The sequence below is a fragment of the Leopardus geoffroyi genome, chromosome A1, assembly GCF_018350155.1.
Source record: "Leopardus geoffroyi isolate Oge1 chromosome A1, O.geoffroyi_Oge1_pat1.0, whole genome shotgun sequence".
NCBI classification, from domain to species: Eukaryota; Metazoa; Chordata; class Mammalia; order Carnivora; family Felidae; genus Leopardus; species Leopardus geoffroyi.
Genome location: NC_059326.1, coordinates 85,394,106 through 85,401,848, shown reverse-complemented (window position 1 = coordinate 85,401,848; position 7,743 = coordinate 85,394,106). Strand labels below are relative to the sequence as shown.

The window sequence follows — 7,743 nt, the reverse complement described above, 5'->3', positions numbered from 1 at the left end:
TTTCGGGCCTTCAGTGGTCTCTGTAACAGGTCTGCTGATGGTCTGCCCTCCTGAAACCACACTGCTGCCCCTGAGAGTTACTGGTGCCCCTGGAGCTGCCAAGCAGTCAGGCCCTGTGGGTACTGGGATCAGAAAAGACCGTGTATTCCTTAGCACACAGCATGTGTGGGAACCATGCTGCTGGACTCCTTCCCCACCAGTGTAAGCAACAGACGTGGCTGCAGACACATCAGCAACCATGGGAAGGCTCTGGATGCTGAGCCGATCTTGGTCCCCTTCTCTGAGGAGCTCCATGGCCCGTGCCGAGTGGAGAAAACAGGGAAGCAGAGAAGAGCATAAGTGAGACTGGAAGGGACTGTCACTTGCCTTCCTGAAGCAAACCACTCAAGAGTTTATAATTAGGAGAGACTTTGAGGTCATCAAGTCCAGCAGATGCAGTAATCCCTGCTCTTGCACCCCCACAGCACTCACCCCACTTTTTGCGCATAGTTCCACTGCCAGAAAAGAACCACTACCATTCACCAGCGACCATCCTCACACTTTTATCTCATACACGTCTTAGCATTTCTGCAAAACAGATTCCTAAAAGTGAGGCTGCTGGTCAAGAGCTATGCCATTTTACAGTCTTATGCTTAAGAACAAAATGTGCACATATACACAGGGCATGCTGCCAGGCCACAGATGTATACAGAAATCAAGGAAAGACTTTCTACTATTTGAAAGTATCCCACAGCAGATCAGATTGCCTGGGCTGTCGTGGTCATCGTTCCAGAATGCACTGGACAGCGGGGATGCTGTTGAGGGCATTACAACACTGGGTATGAGATTAGAGGAGGTGACATCTAAGGGACCACAGATATTCAGAAGTACTTGGAACCTTTCCAAGGTAGGAAGGTCTATACACGGTGCCTTATTTGGCCTGATCCTTCCAAATGAAATGCCTTCTCCCGCTAAGCCTCAGAGAGAAGCCTGGAGGAGACTTAGCAGCTCTTCCAAATCACCCTGGCCCTTCTCCAAGAGTCTCTGCAGAGACTTACTGCTGATTTCTTCTTGTTCTCCCCCTCCAGCACAGGAATGGAGATGATGTCACCCGCCGGCTGGGCCAGGGTCCCACTGTAAGCCTCTACTGGTGGTCTCCACAGGTACACCAAGTCTTCCCAGCATGCAAACAGATCTTCCTTTGCATCTGGGGGATGCACAATTGTAGGTAAAAAGAGCGTCCAGTGACAAGCTTCAAGTGGAACTTTTTTTTTAATTGTAGATGGATATTTTCACAAACTTCAAAGGAAGCAACCTGTTGGGGAGCAAAGTGGGGGATTAGGTTGGGGTAGATGGGAAGGAGGAGTAAGGGGATCTCTAGGGCTAGTCAGAATTTAATCCTCTCTTGAAGCATTCCATGAGTCCTGTCCACTTGATCTCAGCCCTCACATCCACCTCCTTAGCACTGACAGGTGCAGTCTGAATTCAGGGTACATCATTTAACTCATCGCACTCCTGACTAAAGCTTGATGGCTCCTGGGGCGTCACGGTGGTTCAGTTGGTTAAACATCAGACTTCGGCTCAGGTGATGATCTCATGGTTCATGAGTTAGAGCCCCATGTTGGGCTCTGTGCTGACAGCTCAGAGCCTGGAACCTGCTTCAGATTCTGTGTCTCCCTCTCTCTCTGACCCTCCCCCATTTGCTCACACACACTCTCTATCTCTCAAAAATATATAAATGTTAAAAAAAATTTAAAAAAAAAAAAAAAAAACCTTGATGTCTCCTGACCACATCCCAAAACTGTAGGAATTAACCCCTCACTGACTCTGCCATGCAAGGCCTCCTACTATTTGTTCCCAGCTTTTCTTCCAGTCTTATTCCCATAACCCTTCCTACATAATCAACAACCACTTTCCCAACAAAGCCTTGTGGATCCTATAGCTGTGTCTGATTTCTCCTCCTCTGAATCCACCCCACCGCTACTGGTCTGGCCACGGAGGGCTCTGTGTTATGGGGAATCATGTGCCTGATGATCATGTTCCTCCTGGATACATCTTACAGGGAGGCACTAAAATTCCTGGACTCACCTGGTCAGCTCCAAGCTCTTTGTGGACTTGAAGCCCTTTCCCTGGGTATCTTGGTCATTTCTGGCACTGACTGCATAACTCACAGCTGGCTGTGCCAGCAACACGATATCAGGTATTGTTAGGTTTTGGCTAGTGTATGCAATGCCCACTGTCACCATTTGCACGCTGTTGTGCACATCAATCACTTCTCCTCTTTTGTTGATCTGTTGTTGGAAGAAACAGGAAAAGGGCCTTATCTTACATTCTCTTGCATCTGCACTCCTCTGCTCTGCTCCTAAATAAAGTGGCCACCGCAGTTATTGGCCTGTGGCAAGAACTCAAAGGGATGATAGCATTCCCTCACAGGTAGTTCAAGCCCTGTATCAACAGAACTGATTCACATCTCCCTCTGCAATCTGACCTGTCATAGGAGCCAAACCCCCCTTCCTCAAGGTGCATGTGTTATTTTCCTACCTAGAAGTGCATGTGATCACTATTAAAATAACAAAAACATGCACAGCCTAAGACCCAGCAATTCAACTTCTGAAAATGTATTCTACATTTACTTGCACACACACAAAGTTGTTCATCACCATAATTTCAACAATAAGACACTGGACATAACTCGAGCACTTCTCAGTAAGCGTCTAAGTAAACAAATTTAGAATTCCCCCCCCCCCCAAAATATCGCTTCTCGGCCTTTTGGCTAAGATCAAGTATAGAGTTTGTGCAAAATGAACGTTTTATTAATTTTTATTTTTAAAAAGCTTTTTCACCTCAAAAATTCTAATGTAAAAAAACAATGAAATCCAAAGGGATCATTCTGGACTAAAGGATTAAAGAGGTGTGACAATCAAGTGTAATCCATGATTCTGGATTAGGAAATACAGCTATTATTCAGACAAATGAGAAAATGTAACACACATTCTATCAATATCAAATTTCAACAAATTGCATCATGGTTGCATAAGCAAAAGTCCAAGTTCTGAGAAGATGCATGAAGAATTTAAGGATAAAGGGGCATAATGCAACCACTTACGCCAAACTGTCAAATAGTTGAGCAAGATTAATCATTTGTGTCTTGTGTCTGCATGTGTTTACTGATCCCTAATCCTGCCTGTACATTTCAATCAACTGGAAGCTCAGAAGTGTCTGCTGCCCAGTGAGCCTGAGTCATTCCACAGGAATCTTGGGAGTGGGTCCTGGGTACAGTGTTTCCTACACTTTGTGGGTAATTCCAAGGACTTGTCGAGGTTGAGAATCAATGATAAATCATGCAGCTCCCTGGCTGGTCCTCATGTGTTTCCTTTCCCCTCCTCTCGCACACTCACAAGGTGTGTAGTTGCTCACACCCAACATCTGGTTTGTACTGCCATGACCCACACCTTCATCCAGAAACCAGTACAGACTAGAAATTCCTTGAGCTGAAATCCAGAAAACCTGGGCCTCAGCCACCTGATGGTGTGAGAAACTCACTTTACTCTCTGGAACTCAGTTTGCTCCTGAGCAAAATGGGGATGTCTGTTGTGCCTGCATAGGAAGGTTGTTGTGAGGCTCACAGGAAATGGACACCAAATTGCTTTTTGCTTTGGATATTGGACAGAATCAGAAAAATAAGAAGGACTGCGGAGCCTCAAGTTCCTACGACACACTGAACGAGAAAAAGCAAGCTGCAAATGGCACAGCCCGTGTGAAATCATGTCGAACATCCATATGTACGACATGAGAAGACTGCACTGTGCCTCCCAGAGTCATAAAACATTTAGTAAGCATATAGAAGGGGACAGAGGCATCTGGGCGGCTCAGTCGGTTAAGCTTCCACCTCTTGGTTTCACCTCAGGTCATGATCTTGCGGTTGTGAGTTTGAGCCCCACATCAGGCTCTGCACTAACAGCGTGGAGCCTGCTTGGATTCTCTCTCTCTCTCTCTCTCTCTCTCTCTCTCTCTCTCTGCCTGTCCCCTGCTCTTTCTCTCTCAAAATAAATAAGTAAACTTTAAAAAATAAGTAAATATATAGGAAAGGACAAAACCTGCATGAGAATAATGACCAAATTTGAGATAGTGGTAACTGGGGAGAAATGGAAATGCAACAAGGGAAGTGTGTCCAGAAGAGTAAACCATATTCATGTTTGGTTTTTGTTTTCCTCTAAACAATAATACCTCTGATGCAAGTATGGGAGGGATCAGCCACCTGTTAAAACTGGGTGTGTACATAAGTAAGTGAAAAAAACAAAACAGAACAACTGTATGTCTCCTCTACCTGCTGGAGATGTCACTGAAGACTCTCTGTGCACTCAGCATGTAGCAGGTCTTCAATAAATTGCTGTGGACAGAAAAGAATGAAAGGGAGGGAGGAGGAGGGGGTGGGGCACCTCACCTGCATAAAGTCACTCTCAAATATGAGCATGTGCTTCAGCAGGGCATACTCCCCCTTGCACAGCAGCCCCTGCAGCTTCCCCACAGACTTGTTGAACATGTGCAACATCTGGAAGCTTCGGGAGCCATCACACAGCAACTTCAAGTCGCTGTCCATGGCTGCCTGTCACTAACACACCAAGAAAGGGGAGGCAGGTTACTTCTTGCCCTTAAACTTAGACAGTTTCCTGCAGCCAGCCTCCCCACACAAGGAGCTCATGAGCACACACATCCTGTAACGTTGTGATTCAGACAGAGGAGTCCTTTGGGCAGATTCGGCCCCCAGCCCTATACAGTCTGCCAGCATGTGGTGCCTGTGTAGGAGCCAGAGGAAGGCATCCCCAGCACCAGGACGTCCACACAGCCCAGAGCACAGGCCAGACTGCAGACCCCTCCCCTCACCCCTCAGCCAGCTGCCTTTGTGCAGTGAATGACTTGCACGACCTTGTGCAGTGAATGACACACAACTGTGCACACAGTCCCTGCTGGCTCCTGACTCTCTCACAGACCTCAGGCCTAAAACAGCTCACTACTTTCATTGTGGACTCACTACGCCCAAGAAAAGTGTCCATCACTTCCATCTGAGCAAAGACAAACCACTTTATCTGAGTTTTTCACTTACTCCACCCTTCGGAAGGCTTTTCCATGTAGACCTATGTCCCCTTCCTCCTTGCTCTGGATCAGGATCAACCCAACCCTGACCACAGTCTGGATCCTCCCCTGTCCTGCTCAGGGTTCCCCTGTGTCAGGTTCTCCCCCACACTCCTCTGCCCTCACCTCCTCGGGGATTCCCGCCCCATCCAGGGCAGACTCCTCCATCCAATTATGATGAGGCTGTCCCCGCACTTCCTAAGGTCCAGGTCAGGTTCCTCCTCAGGGCTCTAACCCTGGTCTAGGTCATGGTCCCACTCTGTTGTACCAATCTCACTATGCCACGCAAGGTGCCCCCTCTCCAGAGACCCCACAGCCCCTTTCCTTGGAACCCCCCGTGTAGAGGGATGTGGACTGACCTCAGGGCCTTCGCGTGGGCACCACCAGTCCAGGACCACACCGACGTCTGAGAGCTGAGGTGGAGCGGCCACTGGGAGCCGTGTCCTCTGCGTCCCCACCCTCCTCCTGAACAAAAGCCCACCTGCATGCCCCCTGGAACTTCCGCCTCCCCACCCCCTAGGCTGCCTTTACAATTTTCCTGTCCATTGTGACCTGTAGCTATCATGCAACACTGTGTCCTCATCCCAGTAGCCACCTCCTCAGAAAGGGACATCAATCTGCTGTAAACCCGGCCAAGCCATGAGGGAGAGGACAGAGCCATGCTGAAGGGGATGGAGAGGACGCAAGCGCAGACACCACCTACGCAAGGCCTGCACGCTTACTTCTGTGGGCACTAGACTGCTGCGCATGCTCAAATACGTCCCACACTGCTCCTCTGACGTCCGGCCAGCAGGTGCGCAAGCGCAGTCACTGTCTACCCACAGCCTGGGAGCCTCTGAGAGCCATGGTCAGGAGCGGATGTGCACACAGACGCCACAGTCGGGGCGCATGTGCACACAGACCCCACAGCTGTGGGTTCTGTGGGGTGAGACTGAGCGCAAACAAGCAAGCGACCTTCTGGGCTTTACCAAAACGGAGGGAACAAATACGGTGCCTGAAAGGTGCTCCTGTCTCTGTTTCCTGCTACTTTCTGTCTCATCTCATTGTGCACCAAAACTGCAGTAGGTGACTGATGTCAGCCTTCTCGGACCATCTCAGGTAAGGTAAGGAGACACCAAAACCTGGGAGAACCAGAAAACCAGTTAGGTGAAGGCATGCAAGCAGTGTTTTCCGACAATAAGGTGTGATAGGAACATAGTGTGTTACGATGACCTAAGGGTCTTTCTAGTGTCTATATGAAAATTAAAAAAGAAAAAAAAAAAGGAAACCTTAGTTTTTACAAGCTAAACAAATTATTCCTTGTGAAGAGCAATTTTTTGGAGAACTGCTTGAGGGCACCCATCTGGGATTTGCGATGCCCGGTAGCTAGCAAGTCTCAGCGGTTCTTCCCAGCATTCTGTAAGTGTGCTCTGTGGCTCTGGTCCTCAGGAAAACAAGGAAAACAGAATTTACTAACCTGCTTTAAGGTCGGCTTTGTTTATTCACGCATACAGTCTGGTGTAGAGGACAGCAGCCTCCCGGTGGAGCCCTACTGCAAACACTCTATGCAGAAAAGTAGTGACTCCCCGCGGTATGTGCACAGTGAATCCCAGAAGCGTGGCTCTCCCTGTCACCCAGCAATGACAAATATAAAGATGGAACCTAACGGAGGCTCTGGCTACATCTGTCAAACTGCCCAAGCCACGTAACCACTCTTCAGACACTTTGGGGCTCTTTGGGGTTGGTGAGGAGAGTTGTCCCGACTGTGCTGTCCCCTAGCCCCCACTGGATCATCCTCACAGACGCACCTAGCGGAAGTGCATGATAGGGCAGGATGAGATCTTAAGATCTGGGCCCCAGTGTCCCCATTTCACTTTCGGCTCCCTTGATCTTCTCTATTCTTCATTCTCTTTTTTATTCATCTTGGTTTCAATACTTCATTTTTACCTTTTTGCTGCTTGTACATTAGTTTTCCAAAACTTACTACTGGTTACAAGTTTGTATCCTTTAGCATGTCCCTACCCTACTGCTGCCCTGCCCCTGTTAACCACTATTCCACTCTCAGTTTTTACAAGTGCGGCTTTTTTAGATTTCATATATAAGTGATGTCATGCATTGTTTGTCTTACTCTGTCTGACTTATCTCACTTAGCAAAATGCCCTAGAGTTACATCAGTGATGCCCCAAATGCCTTCCTTTTCATGCCCAAATAATATTCCATTGTACATAAACACCACATATTCTTTATCCATTCATTCATTGACAAAATATTAACATCTTAACTCCTGTGAATAATGCTTCACTGAATGTAAGAGTGCAGAATTTTCTTTGAGATACTGACTCTATCTTCTTTGGTTATATTCCCAGAAGTAGGATTATTAGATCATATGGTAGTTCCTTTCCTTTTTCTTTTTCTTTTTTCTTTTTTAAATTGTTTTAGGAACTTCCAAACTGATTTCCATACTAAGTGAACCAATTTACATTTTACCAATAGCACACAAGGGTTCCATTTTCTCCACATTCTCCTCACCACTGACCACGTCTTGTCTACTTCATGGTAGTCATTCCAACAGGTATGAGGTGATGTCTCATTGTGGTTTTGATTTGCATTTCCCTGATAATTAGTGATGTTGAGTATCTTTTCAAGTACCTG

At 47.3% G+C, this 7,743-nt stretch overlaps 2 pseudogenes; one reads left to right on the top strand and one right to left on the bottom strand.

The window, feature by feature from the left end:
- Positions 1–760: 760 nt before the first annotated feature.
- On the bottom strand, positions 761–4,585 carry LOC123576399 (annotated as a pseudogene).
- LOC123582332 lies at positions 2,733–2,827 on the top strand (annotated as a pseudogene).
- Positions 4,586–7,743: the final 3,158 nt, after the last annotated feature.